The sequence below is a fragment of the Danio rerio genome, chromosome 6 (genome assembly GCF_049306965.1).
Source record: "Danio rerio strain Tuebingen ecotype United States chromosome 6, GRCz12tu, whole genome shotgun sequence".
Lineage (NCBI taxonomy): Eukaryota > Metazoa > Chordata > Actinopteri > Cypriniformes > Danionidae > Danio > Danio rerio.
In genome coordinates this window covers 54,546,698-54,561,847 of record NC_133181.1, presented here as the reverse complement: position 1 = coordinate 54,561,847, position 15,150 = coordinate 54,546,698, and the positions used below count along the sequence as shown (strand labels likewise).

The 15,150-nt window shown below is 41.1% G+C and overlaps 1 protein-coding gene and 1 long non-coding RNA gene across 2 annotated transcripts in view; one reads left to right on the top strand and one right to left on the bottom strand.

The window, feature by feature from the left end:
- angpt4 (angiopoietin 4) overlaps positions 1 to 15,150 on the bottom strand; it is a 259,011-nt gene that overhangs the window by 198,748 nt on the left and 45,113 nt on the right. The window lies entirely within an intron of this gene.
- The window catches only part of LOC141386366 (uncharacterized), a 65,053-nt gene that overhangs the window by 27,924 nt on the left and 21,979 nt on the right, over positions 1 to 15,150 (top strand). The window contains exon 4 of the long non-coding RNA XR_012408237.1: positions 3,141 to 3,243. This is a non-coding gene — a long non-coding RNA (uncharacterized lncRNA). The remainder of the gene's footprint in view (positions 1 to 3,140; positions 3,244 to 15,150) is intronic.

Here is a 15,150-nt window from a genome sequence, read left to right as displayed (position 1 = left end):
TGGTAGTCGGAGTTAAATGAGCTCAGCCATAAGTCTGTAGGACAGTCTGATGCAGAGTTATGAGCTCACAAAGTTTGATCCCATGTTAAGTCAATGAGAGTCTTTTGTAATGGAAGTCTACGGGACAGTTGCTAGGGTGCAGTATGTGGTAGTTAGGGGTGTGGCTACAAAGTTAAAAGCTCATCAGTTATTGGCAGATTGGTATTCAGAGTTAAATGAGCTCAGCCATTAGTCTGTAGGATAGTCTGTTTCAGAGTTATTAGCTCACAAAGTTTGATCCCATGTAAAGTCAATGAGAGTCTTTGTAATGGAAGTCTATGGGACAGTTGCTAGGGTGCAGTATGTGGTAGTTTGGGGTGTGGCTAGAAAGTTAAAAGCTCATCAGTTATTGGCAGTTTGGTATTCGGAGTTAAATGAGCTCAGCCATTAGTCTGTAGGATAGTCTGATTCATAGTTATGAGCTCACAAAGTTTGATCCCATGTTAAGTCAATGAGAGTCTATTGAATGGAAGTCTATGGGACAGTTACTAGGGTCCAAAAGTGGTTGCTAGGGCGTGGCTAGAAAGTTTAAAGGTGATCAGTCATTGGCAGTTTGATAGTCTGAGTTAAATGAGCCCAGTTAGAAGTCTGTGCAACAGTCTGACGCAGAGTTATAAGGGCACAAAGTTTGATCCAATGTTAAGTCTATGGGATTTTTCCGACAGTCCCGGGACGTTTTTCGGAAAACCGAAAGTCGGATCAGTCGGAAAAGATATAGCATAAAGAGTCAGACCAGTTTGGAGGTCTGGTGTGAGTTTGGTGGTAATAGTTTGAAAGTTCAAGGAGCAGATAGATTTTGAATTTTAGTCTCAGAAGAAGAATAAATAAAAATAATAACTAGACAGTAAAGTTCGTCGAGACAAACTTTGAGGCTGGCTTGACAAAGCCTGTTGGTAATAGTTTATTTAGTTTAAAAATAGTTTGAAAAAGTATAAGTAGCATGTTATTAGCATGATTCTAGCATGAATTAGCATGATTCTAGCATGTATTAGCATGTTATTAGCATGAGTGTAGTACAAATTAGCATGTTATTAGCATGATTCTAGTATGAATTAGCATGTTATTAGCATGATTCTAGCATGAATAAGCATGTTACTAGCATGATTCTAGAATAAATTAGCATGTCACTAGCATGATTCTAGTATGAATTAGCATGCTACTAGCATGATTCTAGCATGAATTAGCATGTTACTAGTATGATTCTAGCATGAATTAGCATGTTACTAGCATGATTCTAGCATGCATTAGCATGTTACTAGCATGATTCTAGTATGAATTAGCCTGTTACTAGCATGATTCTAGTATGAATTAGCATGTTATTAGCATGATTCTAGCATGAATTGGCATGTTATTAGCATGATTATAGTATGAATTAACATGTTACTAGCATGATTCTAGCGTGAATTAGCATGTTATTAGCATGATTCTAGCATGCATTAGCATGTTACTAGCATGATTCTAGTATGAATTAGCATGTTACTAGCATGATTCTAGTAAAATTTAGCATGTTACTAGCATGATTCTAGCTTGAATTAACATGTTACTAGCATGATTCTAGCATGAATTAGCATGTTATTAGCAAGATTCTATTATAAATTAGCATGTTATGAGCATGATTGTAGTATGAATTAGCATGTTACTAGAATGATTCTAGTATGAATTAGCATGTCACATAGCATGATTAGGTGGTTGCTAGGGTATTCTGAGTGGTTACTAAGTCGTTGCTAGGCAGTTGCTGGGGTGTCCTGAGTGGTTGCTAGGTGGTTGCTAAGGTGTTGCTAGGCGGTTGCTAGGGTGTTCTGAGTGGTTGCAAGGTGGTTGCTAAGGTGTTGCTAGGTGGTTGCTAAGGTGTCCTAAGTGGTTGCTAGGTAGTTGCTAGGGTATTCTGAGTGGTTGCTAAGGCGTTGCTAGGGGGTTGCTAGGGTGTCCTGAGTGGTTGCTAGGTGGTTGCTAAGGCATCGCTAGGTGGTTGCTAGGGTGTCCTGAATGGTTGCTAGGTGGTTGCTAAGGCGTTGCTAGGCAGTTGCTAGGGTGTTCTGAGTGGTTGCTAGGTGGTTGCTAAGGTGTTGCTAGGCGGTTGCTAAGGTGTCCCAAGTGGTTGCTAGGTGGTTGCTAAGGTGTTGCTAGGTGGTTGCTAAGGTATTCTAATTGGTTGCTAAGGCGTTGCTAGGCGGTTGCTAGGGTGTCCTGAGTGGTCGCTAGGCCCTTACTAAGGCATTACTAGGCCGTTGCTAGGCGGTTGCTAGGGTAATTTGGGTGGTTGCTAGGCAGTTGCTAGGGTACCCTGGGTGGTTACTAGGCAAGCCTCACATACATGCTTGATAAAACATTTAAACTAAGTAAGCATGTCTAGCAAGTTACAGTACTTGGCTAGTCAATATTAGCATGTAGCTAATCACTGCTAGCATGTGTAGCATATAGGAAGTTCCGTTTGCTAGCATGAGTCAAACGAGCCAATCTCCAAGTCTCTACGATGTTCGGATGCTGAGATATAGCTGTTGATGAATGGTTGCTAGGGTACTTTGTTTTGTTGCTATGGGCGAGGTTACAAAGTGCACTTGAATGTGGTTGGCTGTCTAAGTCAAATGAACCAACCCCCATGTCTCTATGACACTGCTATGCAAAGATATGCATCTTGGCCTATTTTAATGGAAGTCTATGGAATCAATTTGGGGGCGTGGCTTGTGAGCTTCATTATCATATTGAGATGCTCGTTGGTTGTCTGAGTCAGATGAGCCATCCCCCAAGTCAATAGGACAATGCTAAGCAAAGATATGCATGTAGGCCAGTTATTAACATCAGTCTAGTATGAATTAGCATGTTACTAGCATGATTCTAGTACAAATTAGCATGTCATTAGCATGTTTCCAGTATGAGTTAGCATGTCATTAGCATGATTAGCATATGAGTAGCATGTTGCTAGCATGATTGGCATGTCATTAGCATGTTAGAATTATAAGCATTTGATAGCACAGCTAATTACTGTCTATAGGACAGTTGCTAGGGTGCAGTATGTGGTAGTTAGGGGTGTGGCTAGAAAGTTAAAAGGCCATCAGTGATTGGCTGCTGGCTAGACTGAGTTAAATGAGCTCAGCCATTAGTCTCTATGACAGTCTGATGCTGAGTTATGAGCTCACAAAGTTTGATCCCATGTAAAGTCAATGAGAGTCTTTTGTAATAGAAGTCTACGGGACAGTTGCTAGGGTGCAGTATGTGGTAGTTAGGGGTGTGGCTAGAAAGTTAAAACCTCATCAGTTATTGGCAGATTGGTAGTCGGAGTTAAATGAGCTCAGCCATAAGTCTGTAGGACAGTCTGATTCAGAGTTATGAGCTCACAAAGTTTGATCCCATGTTATGTCAATGAGATTCTTTTGTAATGGAAGTCTACGGGACAGTTGCTAGGGTGCAGTATGTGGTAGTTAGGGGTGTGGCTACAAAGTTAAAAGCTCATCAGTTATTGGCAGATTGGTAGTCAGAGTTAAATGAGCTCAGCCATTAGTCTGTAGGATAGTCTGTTTCAGAGTTATTAGCTCACAAAGTTTGATCCCATGTAAAGTCAATGAGAGTCTTTGTAATGGAAGTCTATGGGACAGTTGCTAGGGTGCAGTATGTGGTAGTTTGGGGTGTGGCTAGAAAGTTAAAAGCTCATCAGTTATTGGCAGTTTGGTATTCGGAGTTAAATGAGCTCAGCCATTAGTCTGTAGGATAGTCTGATTCATAGTTATGAGCTCACAAAGTTTGATCCCATGTTAAGTCAATGAGAGTCTATTGAATGGAAGTCTATGGGACAGTTACTAGGGTCCAAAAGTGGTTGCTAGGGCGTGGCTAGAAAGTTTAAAGGTGATCAGTCATTGGCAGTTTGATAGTCTGAGTTAAATGAGCCCAGTTAGAAGTCTGTGCAACAGTCTGACGCAGAGTTATAAGGGCACAAAGTTTGATCCAATGTTAAGTCTATGGGATTTTTCCGACAGTCCCGGGACGTTTTTCGGAAAACCGAAAGTCGGATCAGTCGGAAAAGATATAGCATAAAGAGTCAGACCAGTTTGGAGGTCTGGTGTGAGTTTGGTGGTAATAGTTTGAAAGTTCAAGGAGCAGATAGATTTTGAATTTTAGTCTCAGAAGAAGAATAAATAAAAATAATAATAAGTTTAAATAGGATAACAGTAGGTTGGCTTTGACAAGCCAGCCTAATAAGTTTAAATAGGATAACAGTAGGTTGGCTTTGACAAGCCAGCCTAATAATAATAATAAGTTTAAATAGGATAACAGTAGGTTGGCTTTGACAAGCCAGCCTAATAACTAGATTCTTAAAGTTTGAGAACAAACTTTGAGGCTGGCTTGTGAAAGCCTGACGGTAATAGTTTATTTAGTTTAAACAGTTTTAAAAAGTATGAAAAGATAGATAGATAGATTAGCATGTTATTACCATGATTTTAACGTGAAATAGCATGTTGTTAGCATGATTCTAGCATGAATTAGCATGTTACTAGCATGATTTTAGCATGAATTAGCATGTTGTTAGCATGATTTTAGCATGAATTAGCATGTTACTAGCATGATTTAAGCAATAATTAGCATGTTGTTAGCATGATTTTAACATGAATTAGCATGTTGTTAGCACGATTCTAGCATGAATAAGCATGTTACTAGCATGATTCTAGCATGAATTAGCATGTTACTAGCATGATTTTAGCATGAATTAGCACAATTCTAGCATGAATTAGCATGTTGTTAGCATGATTCTAGCATGAATTAGCATGTTGTTAGCATGATTCTAGCATGATTTAGCATGTTACTAGCAAGATTCTAGCATGAATTAGCATGCTACTAGCATGATTCTAGCATAAATTAGCATGTTGTTAGCATGCTTCTAGCATGAATTAGCATGTTACTAGCATGATTCTAGCATGAATTAGCATGTTGTTAGCATGATTCTAACATGAATTAGCTTGTTACTAGCTTGATTCTAGCATGAATTAGCATGTTGTTAGCATGATTCTAGCATGAATTAGCATTTCACTAGCATGATTCTAGCATGAATTAGCATGATTCTAGCATGAATTAGCATGTTGTTAGCATGATTCTAGCATGAATTAGCATGTTGCTAGCATGATTCTAGCATGAATTAGCATGTTGTTAGCATGATTATAGCATGAATTAGCATGTTACTAGCATGATTCTAGCATGAATTAGCATGTTGTTAGCATTATTCTAGCATGAATTAGCATGTTACTAGCATGATTCTAGCATGAATTAGCATGTTGTTAGCACGATGCTAGCATGAATTAGCATGTTGTTAGCATGATTCTAGCATGAATTAGCATGTTACTAGCATGAATCTAGCATGAATTAGCATGTTGTTAGCATGATTCTAGCATGGATTAGCATGTTAATAGCATGATTTTAGCATAAATTAGCATGATTCTAGCATGAATTAGCATGTTGTTAGCATGATTCTAGCATGAATTAGCATGTGACTAGCATGATTCTAGCATGAATTAGCATGTGACTAGCATGATTCTAGCATGAATTAGCATGTAACTAGCATGATTCTAGCATGAATTAGCATGTTGTTAGCATGATGGATGGATAGATAGATAGATAGATAGATAGATAGATAGATAGATAGATAGATAGATAGATAGATAGATAGATAGATAGATAGATAGATAGATAGATAGATAGATAGATAGATAGATAGATAGATAGATAGATAGAGACAGACAGACAGACAGACAGACAGACAGACAGACAGATAGATAGATAGATAGATAGATAGATAGGTAGAGGTAGATAGATAGATAGATAGATAGGTAGAGGTAGATAGATAGATAGATAGATAGATAGATAGATAGATAGATAGATAGATAGATAGATAGATAGATAGATAGATATATAGATAGATAGATAGATAGATAGATGGTGTAAGAGCATGAGTCAAACAAGCCAACCCCCGCCTCTCTACGATGTTCTGATGCTGAGATATAGCTGGTGCCATATCGTTGCTAGGTTAGTCTGTTTTGTTGCTATGGAGTTGATTGACAGCTTAGACTGATGATGTATCAAAGCTTCTTGCCAGTATGAACAGTTAAACACAACCCCCATGTCTCTATCACACTGCAGCATGACAATATCAGTCTGAACCTCTTTAATTGCAGTCTATGGGACAGTTGCTAGGGTGCAGTATCTGGTTGTTAGGGTGTGGCTAGAAAGTTAAAAGGCCATCGGTGATTGGCTGCTGGCTAGACTGAGTTAAATGAGCCTAGCCATTAGTCTGTAGGACAGTCTGATGCAGAGTTATGAGCTCACAAAGTTTGATCCCATGTAAAGTCAATGAGAGTCTTTTGCAATGGAAGTCTATGGGACGGTTTCTAGGGTCCAAAAGTGGTTGCTAGGGAGTGGCCAGAAAGTTTAAAGGTGATCAGTCATTGGCAGTTTGATAGTCTGAGTTAAATGAGCCCAGTTAGAAGTCTGTGTGACATTCTGATGCGGAGTTATGAGGTCACAAAGTTTGATCCAATGTTACGTCTATGGGATTTTTCCGACGGTCCCGGGACGTTTTTCGGGAAACCGAAAGTCGGATCAGTCGGAAAAGATATAGCAACTCGAGTCAGAATAGTTCTGAGGTCTGACCCAAGTTTGATGGTCATAGCTTGAATGGCCTAGGAGGAGATAGAGTTTAATTTTTTGTCTCAGAAGAAGAATAATATAGAAAAACTAGATTCTTAAAGTTTGAGAACAAACTTTGAGGCTGGCTTGTGAAAGCCTGACGTTAATAGTTTATTTAGTTTAAACAGTTTAAAAAAATGTTAAAAGATAGATAGATAGATAGATAGATAGATAGATAGATAGATAGATAGATAGATAGAGAGATAGAGAGATAGATAGATAGATTAGCATGTTATTAGCATGATTTTAACGTGAAATAGCATGTTGTTAGCATGATTCTAGCATGAAAAAGCATGTTACTAGCATGATTTTAGCATGAATTAGCATGTTGTTAGCATGATTTTAGCATAAATTAGCATGTTACTAGCATGATTCTAGCATGAATTAGCATGTTGTTCGCATGATTCTAGCATGAATTAGCATGTTGTTAGCACGATTCTAGCATGAATTAGCATGTTACTAGCATGATTCTAGCATGAATTAGCATGTACCTAGCATGATTTTAACATGAATTAGCATGTTACTAGCATGATTTTAGCATGAATTAGCATGTTGTTAGCATAATTCTAGCATGAATTAGCATGTTGTTAGCATGATTCTAGCATGAATTAGCATGTTACTAGCATGATTCTAGCATGAATTAGCATGTTACTAGCATGATTCTAGCATGATTTAGCATGTTGTTAGCATGCTTTTAGCATGAATTAGCATGTTACTAGCATGATTCTAGCATGAATTAGCATGTTGTTAGCATGATTTTAGCATGAATTAGCATGTTACTAGCATGATTTTAGCAATAATTAGCATGTTGTTAGCATGATTTTAACATGAATTAGCATGTTGTTAGCACGATTCTAGCATGAATTAGCATGTTACTAGCATGATTCTAGCATGAATTAGCACAATTCTAGCATGAATTAGCATGTTGTTAGCATGATTCTAGCATGAATTAGCATGTTGTTAGCATGATTCTGGCATGATTTAGCATGTTACTAGCAAGATTCTAGCATGAATTAGCATGCTACTAGCATGATTCTAGCATAAATTAGCATGTTGTTAGCATGCTTCTAGCATGAATTAGCATGTTACTAGCATGATTCTAGCATGAATTAGCATGTTGTTAGCATGATTCTAACATGAATTAGCATGTTACTAGCATGATTCTAGCATGAATTAGCATGTTACTAGCATGATTCTAGCATGAATTAGCATGTTGTTAGCATGATTCTAGCATGAATTAGCATTTCACTAGCATGATTCTAGCATGAATTAGCATGTTGTTAGCATGATTCTAGCATGAACTAGCATGTTGTTAGCATGATTCTAGCATGAATTAGCATGTTATTAGCATGATTCTAACATGAATTAGCATGTTACTAGCATGATTCTAGCATGAATTAGCATGTTGTTAGCATGATTCTAGCATGAATTAGCATGTTACTAGCATGATTCTAGCATGAATTAGCATGTTGTTAGCACGATGCTAGCATGAATTAGCATGATACTAGCATGATTCTAGCATGAATTAGCATGTTACTAGCATGAATCTAGCATGAATTAGCATGTTGTTAGCATGATTCTAGCATGGATTAGCATGTTACTAGCATGATTTTAGCATAAATTGGCATGATTCTAGCATGAATTAGCATGTTGTTAGCATGATTCTAGCATGAATTAGCATGTGACTAGCATGATTCTAGCATGAATTAGCATGTGACTAGCATGATTCTAGCATGAATTAACATGTAACTAGCATGATTCTAGCATGAATTAGCATGTTAGCATGATGGATAGATAGATAGATAGATAGATAGATAGATAGATAGATAGATAGATAGATAGAGGTAGATAGATAGATAGATAGATAGATAGATATATAGATAGATAGATAGATAGATAGATAGATAGATAGATAGATAGATAGATAGATAGATAGATAGATAGATAGATAGATAGATAGATAGATAGATAGATAGAGACAGACAGACAGACAGACAGACAGACAGACAGACAGATAGATAGATAGATAGGTAAAGGTAGATAGATAAAGGTAGATAGATAGATAGATAGATAGATAGATAGATAGATAGATAGATAGATAGATAGATAGATAGATGGTGTAAGAGCATGAGTCAAACAAGCCAACCCCCGCCTCTCTACGATGTTCTGATGCTGAGATATAGCTGGTGCCATATCGTTGCTAGGTTAGTCTGTTTTGTTGCTATGGAGTTGATTGACAGCTTAGACTGATGATGTATCAAAGCTTCTTGCCAGTATGAACAGTTAAACACAACCCCCATGTCTCTATCACACTGCAGCATGACAATATCAGTCTGAACCTCTTTAATTGCAGTCTATGGGACAGTTGCTAGGGTGCAGTATCTGGTTGTTAGGGCGTGGCTAGAAAGTTAAAAGGCCATCGGCGATTGGCTGCTGGCTAGACTGAGTTAAATGAGCTCAGCCATTAGTCTGTAGGACAGTCAGATGCAAAGTTATGAGCTCACAAAGTTTGATCCAATGTAAAGTCAATGAGAGTCTTTTGCAATGGAAGTCTATGGGACGGTTTCTAGGGTCCAAAAGTGGTTGCTAGGGCGTGGCCAGAAAGTTTAAAGGTGATCAGTCATTGGCAGTTTGATAGTCTGAGTTAAATGAGCCCAGTTAGAAGTCTGTGTGACATTCTGATGCGGAGTTATGAGGTCACAAAGTTTGATCCAATGTTACGTCTATGGGATTTTTCCGACGGTCCCGGGACGTTTTTCGGAAAACCGAAAGTCGGATCAGTCGGAAAAGATATAGCAACTCGAGTCAGAATAGTTCGGAGGTCTGACCCGAGTTTGATGGTCATAGCTTGAATGGCCTAGGACGAGATAGAGTTTAATTTTTAGTCTCAGAAGAAGAATAATAATATTAATAACTAGAATTGTACATTTCCTAAAGGAAATGTGAATGGGGTTTGCGTGGCAAATCGATGGGGTACAAAATGGTACTAAACTGGGCAATAGCACTGGAAAGGTAAGAAATGGTTAAATTCATGTGTTTATGTGGTTGCTAGGGTATTGTACATGGTTGCTAGGCTGTGGCAACGCCGTTTTAATAGGCGATGACTATAGAGATTTGATCAGCCTGAATCAAAAGAGGGCAAACCCTGTCTTTCTATGATATTCCTGTTCTGAGATATGGCTTGTTTATGTTGTTATATGGTTGTTAGGGGCCTAGAAGTGGTTGCTAGGGAGTGTCTACAAACTTATTATGTAACTACTTAATACCGACTTGATAGGTGGAGTAAAATGAACCCACTCCCAAGCTTCTACGACTGTGTAATCTAGATATCAATGTCAGCCATTTTGTGCCCATGTTAAGTCAATGGGGATTTTGGGGGGTTACTTTCTTGCCCCTGATGGGGGCAGTGTACCCCCAACCTCTTTGAAAAATCATAGCACACCTCTCCTTAACAGGCCGGTCGATTTGACACCTCACTCATCATTCTAGGGCAAAAAATGCGGGAGGAGTTGCGCGCCAAAGTTTTGAAAAAGTGAACAGTAATAGTAACACTAGAATTGTACATTTCCTAAAGGAAATGTGAATGGGGTTTGCGTGGCAAATCGATGGGGTACAATGTATTTGTTTTGGTTGCTAGGGTGTTCTGAATGGTTGCTAGGGTGTTCTGAGTGGTCGCTAAGGTGTTGCAAGGCGGTTGCTAAGGTGTCCTAAGTGGTTGCTAGGTGGTTGCTAGGCGGTTGCTAGGGTGTTCTAAGTGGTTGCTAGGTTGTTGCTAAGGTGTTGCTAGGCAGTTGCTAGGGTGTTCTAAGTGGTTGCTAGGTGGTTGCTAAGGTGTTGCTAGGCGGTTGCTAAGGTGTCCTGAGTGGTTGCTAGGTGGTTGCTAAGGTGTTGCTAGGCGGTTGCTAGGGTGTCCTGAGTGGTTGCTAGGTGGTTGCTAAGGTGTTGCTAGGCGGTTGCTAGGGTGTTCTGAGTGGTTGCTAGGTGGTTGCCAGGCGGTTGCTAGGGTGTCCTGAGTGGTTGCTAGGTGGTTGCTAAGGTGTTGCTAGGCGGTTGCTAAGGTGTCCTAAGTGGTTGCTAGGTGGTTGCTAAGGTGTTGCTAGGTGGTTGCTAGGGTATTCTAAGTGGTTGCTAAGGCGTTGCTAGGCGGTTGCTAGGGTGTCCTGAGTGGTTGCTAGGTGGTTGCTAAGGTGTTGCTAGGTGGTTGCTAGGGTGTTCTGAGTGGTTGCTAGGTGGTTGCTAAGGTGTTGCTAGGCGGTTGCTAAGGTGTCCTGAGTGGTTGCTAGGTGGTTGCTAAGGTGTTGCTAGGCGGTTGCTAGGGTGTTCTGAGTGGTTGCTAGGCGGTTGCTAGGCGGTTGCTAGGGTGTCCTGAGTGGTCGCTAGGCCCTTACTAAGGCGTTACTAGGCGGTTGCTAGGTGGTTGCTAGGCGGTTGCTAGGGTAATTTGGGTGGTTGCTAGGCAGTTGCTAGGGTACCCTGGTTGGTTACTAGGCAAGCCTCACATACATGCCTGATGAAATATTTATACTTAGTAAGCATTTCTAGCAAGTTACAGTACATGGCTAGTCAATATTAGCATGTAGCTAGTCACTGCTAGCATGTGTAGCATATAGGAAGTTCCGTTTGCTAGCATGAGTCAAACGAGCCAATCCCCAAGTCTCTACGATGTTCCGATGCTGAGATATAGCTGTTGATGAACGGTTGCTAGGGTACTGTCTTTTGTTGCTATGGGCGAGGTTACAGAGTGAACTTGAATGTGGTTGGCTGTCCAAGTCAAATGAGCCAAACCCCAAGTCAATAGGACACTGCTATGCAAAGATATGCATGTAGGCCAGTTACAATGGCAGTCTATGGGACCAGTTTGGGGGCGTGGCTTGTGAGCTTCATTATCATATTGAGATGCTCATTGGTTGTCTGAGTCAGATGAGCCATCCCCCAAGTCAATAGGACACTGCTAAGCAAAGATATGCATGTAGGGCAGTTATAATGGCAGTCTATGGGACCAGTTTGGGGGCGTGGCTTATGAGCTTCATTATCATATTGAGATGCTGATTGGTTGTCTGAGTCAGATGAGCCCACCCCCATGTCTCTATGACACTCCTATGTAATGTTATAGATGTGTGACCTTTATAATGGAAGTCAATGGGATCTGCAATGGGACATCCCACCCCATGTTAAGTCAATGGGGCACTTATTAAGGGTCTTTAAGTGGTTTGGGGGGGCGTGGCTTGTGAGCTTCAAAATCATATTGAGATGCTGATTGGTTGCCTCAGTCAACTAAGGCAACCCCCAAGTCTGTATGACACTGCTATGTAATGTGATTGACATGCGAGTCAAGAAATGAATGGGAGTCAATGGGCCATGTAAAGTCAATGGGGACCCCTTTGGGACGTCCTAGCACCCCAGGGGTACAACTTATACTCCCTTTGGGGGTATGTTCTCATACAGGCTGCAACCCCCTACAGATGTTGCGAATCCCATATTTCTACGAATTTCACACTTGGCGCTATGGCGCTTTAAAGGTCGTCCCATTTCGCGGGGGCGTTAGTGCTCTTCTAGAAAAATGAATGGGAGTCAATGGGGCCCATGTTAGTCAATGGGAGCACTTTGGGACGTCCTAGAGCCCCAGGGGTGCAACTTTTACCCCCTTGCGAGGTATGTTCTTACTTAGGCTGTAACCCCCTACAGATGCTGTGAATCCCATATTTCTCTGAAATTCACACTCGGCGCTGTGATTCGTCAAAGTTCGGCTCAATGTTAAGTCTATGGGATTTTTGGGGTGGTTTTTTGGCCCCTGCGGGGCCAAAAAACCCCCCACCCCTTATAAAAGTCATAGCACACCATTCCCGATAAGACCGCACGATTTGACCCCACTTTGAAGGGTCTGGGACGAAAGCTGCGGGACTAGTTACGCGCCGAACTTTGGGCGGAATTAAGAATAATAATTATAACTAGAATTGTACATTTCCTAAAGGAAATGTGAATGGGGTTTGCGTGGCAAATCGATGGGGTACAAAATGGTACTAAACTGGGCAATAGCACTGGAAAGGTAAGAAATGGTTAAATTCATGTGTTTATGTGGTTGCTAGGGTATTGTACATGGTTGCTAGGCTGTGGCAACGCCGTTTTAATAGGCGATGACTATAGAGATTTGATCAGCCTGAATCAAAAGAGGGCAAACCCTGTCTTTCTATGATATTCCTGTTCTGAGATATGGCTTGTTTATGTTGTTATATGGTTGTTAGGGGCCTAGAAGTGGTTGCTAGGGAGTGTCTACAAACTTATTATGTAACTACTTAATACCGACTTGATAGGTGGAGTAAAATGAACCCACTCCCAAGCTTCTACGACTGTGTAATCTAGATATCAATGTCAGCCATTTTGTGCCCATGTTAAGTCAATGGGGATTTTGGGGGGTTACTTTCTTGCCCCTGATGGGGGCAGTGTACCCCCAACCTCTTTGAAAAATCATAGCACACCTCTCCTTAACAGGCCGGTCGATTTGACACCTCACTCATCATTCTAGGGCAAAAAATGCGGGAGGAGTTGCGCGCCAAAGTTTTGAAAAAGTGAACAGTAATAGTAACACTAGAATTGTACATTTCCTAAAGGAAATGTGAATGGGGTTTGCGTGGCAAATCGATGGGGTACAAAATGGTACTAAACTGGGCAAAATAGCAGTAAATGCGGAGAAATGGTTAAATTCATGTGTTTATGTGGTTGCTAGGGTAATGTAAATGGTTGCTAGGGTGTGGCAACGCCTTTGTAATAGGTGAAGACAATAGAGATTTGATCAGCCTGCATCAAAAGAACCCAAACCCTGTCTTTCTATGATATTCCTGTGCTAAAATATGGCTTGTTTATGTTGTTATATGGTTGTTAGGGGGCCTAAAGTGGTTGCTAGGGAGTGTCTACAAATGTGTTATGTCACTACTTAATACCGACTTGATAGGCGGAGTAAAATGAGCCCACTCCCAAGCTTCTACGACTCTCTAATCTAGAAATCAATGTCAGCCATTTTGTGTCCATGTTAAGTCTATAGGGATTTTTGGGGGTTACTTTCTTGCCCCTTATGGGGGCAGTGTACCCCCACCCTCTTTGAAAAATCATAGCACACCTCTCCTCAACAGGCCGGTCGATTTGACACCTCACTCATCATTCTAGGGCAAAAAATGCGGGCGGAGTTGCGCGCCGAAGTTTTGAAAAAGTGAACAGTAATAGTAACACTAGAATTGTACATTTCCTAAAGGAAATGTGAATGGGGTTTGCGTGGCAAATCGATGGGGTACAAAATGGTACTAAACTGGGCAATAGCACTGGAAAGGTAAGAAATGGTGGTTGCTAAGATGTTGCTAGGCGGTTGCTAGGGTGTCCTGAGTGGTTGCTAGGTGGTTGCTAGGGTGTTCTGAGTGGTTGCTAAGTGGTTGCTAAGGTGTTGCTAGGCGGTTGCTAGGGTGTCCTGAGTGGTTGCTAGGGGGTTGCTAAGGTGTTGCTAGGTGGTTGCTTGGGTGTCCTTAGTGGTTGCTAGGTGGTTGCTAAGGTGTTGCTAGGTGGTTGCTAGGGTGTTCTGAGTGGTTGCTAGGCGGTTGCTAGGGTGTTCTGAGTGGTTGCTAGGTGGTTGCTAAGGTGTTGCTAGGCGGTTGCTAAGGTGTCCTAAGTGGTTGCTAAGGTGTTGCTAGGTGGTTGCTAGGGTGTTCTGAGTGGTTGCTAGGCGGTTGCTAGGGTGTCCTGAGTGGTTGCTAGGTGGTTGCTAAGGTGTTGCTAGGCAGTTGCTAGGGTGTCCAAAGTGGTTGCTAGGTGGTTGCTAAGGTGTTGCTAGGCGGTTGCTAGGGTGTCCTGAGTGGTTGCTAAGGCGTTGCTAGGTGGTTGCTAGGGTATTCTAAGTGGTTGCTAAGGCGTTGCTAGGCGGTTGCTAGGGTAATTTGGGTGGTTGCTAGGCAGTTGCTAGGGTACCCTGGGTGGTTACTAGGCAAGCCTCACATACTTGCCTGATGAAATATTTATACTTAGTAAGCATTTCTAGCAAGTTACAGTACTTGGCTAGTCAATATTAGCATGTAGCTAGTCACTGCTAGCATATGTAGCATATAGGAAGATCCGTTTGCTAGCATGAGTGAAACGAGCCAATCCCCAAGTCTCTACGATGTTCCGATGCTGAGATATAGCTGTTGATGAATGGTTGCTAGGGTACTCTGTTTTGTTGCTATGGGCGAGGTTACAGAGTGAACTTGAATGTGGTTGGCTGTCCAAGTCAAATGAGCCAACCCCCAAGTCAATAGGACACTGCTAAGCAAAGATATGCATGTAGGCCTATTTTAATGGAAGTCTATGGGACCAATTTGGGGGCGTGGCTTGTGAGCTTCATTATCATATCGAGATGCTCATTGGTTGTCTGAGTCAGATGAGCCATCCCCCAAGTCAATAGGACACTGCTAAGCAAAGATA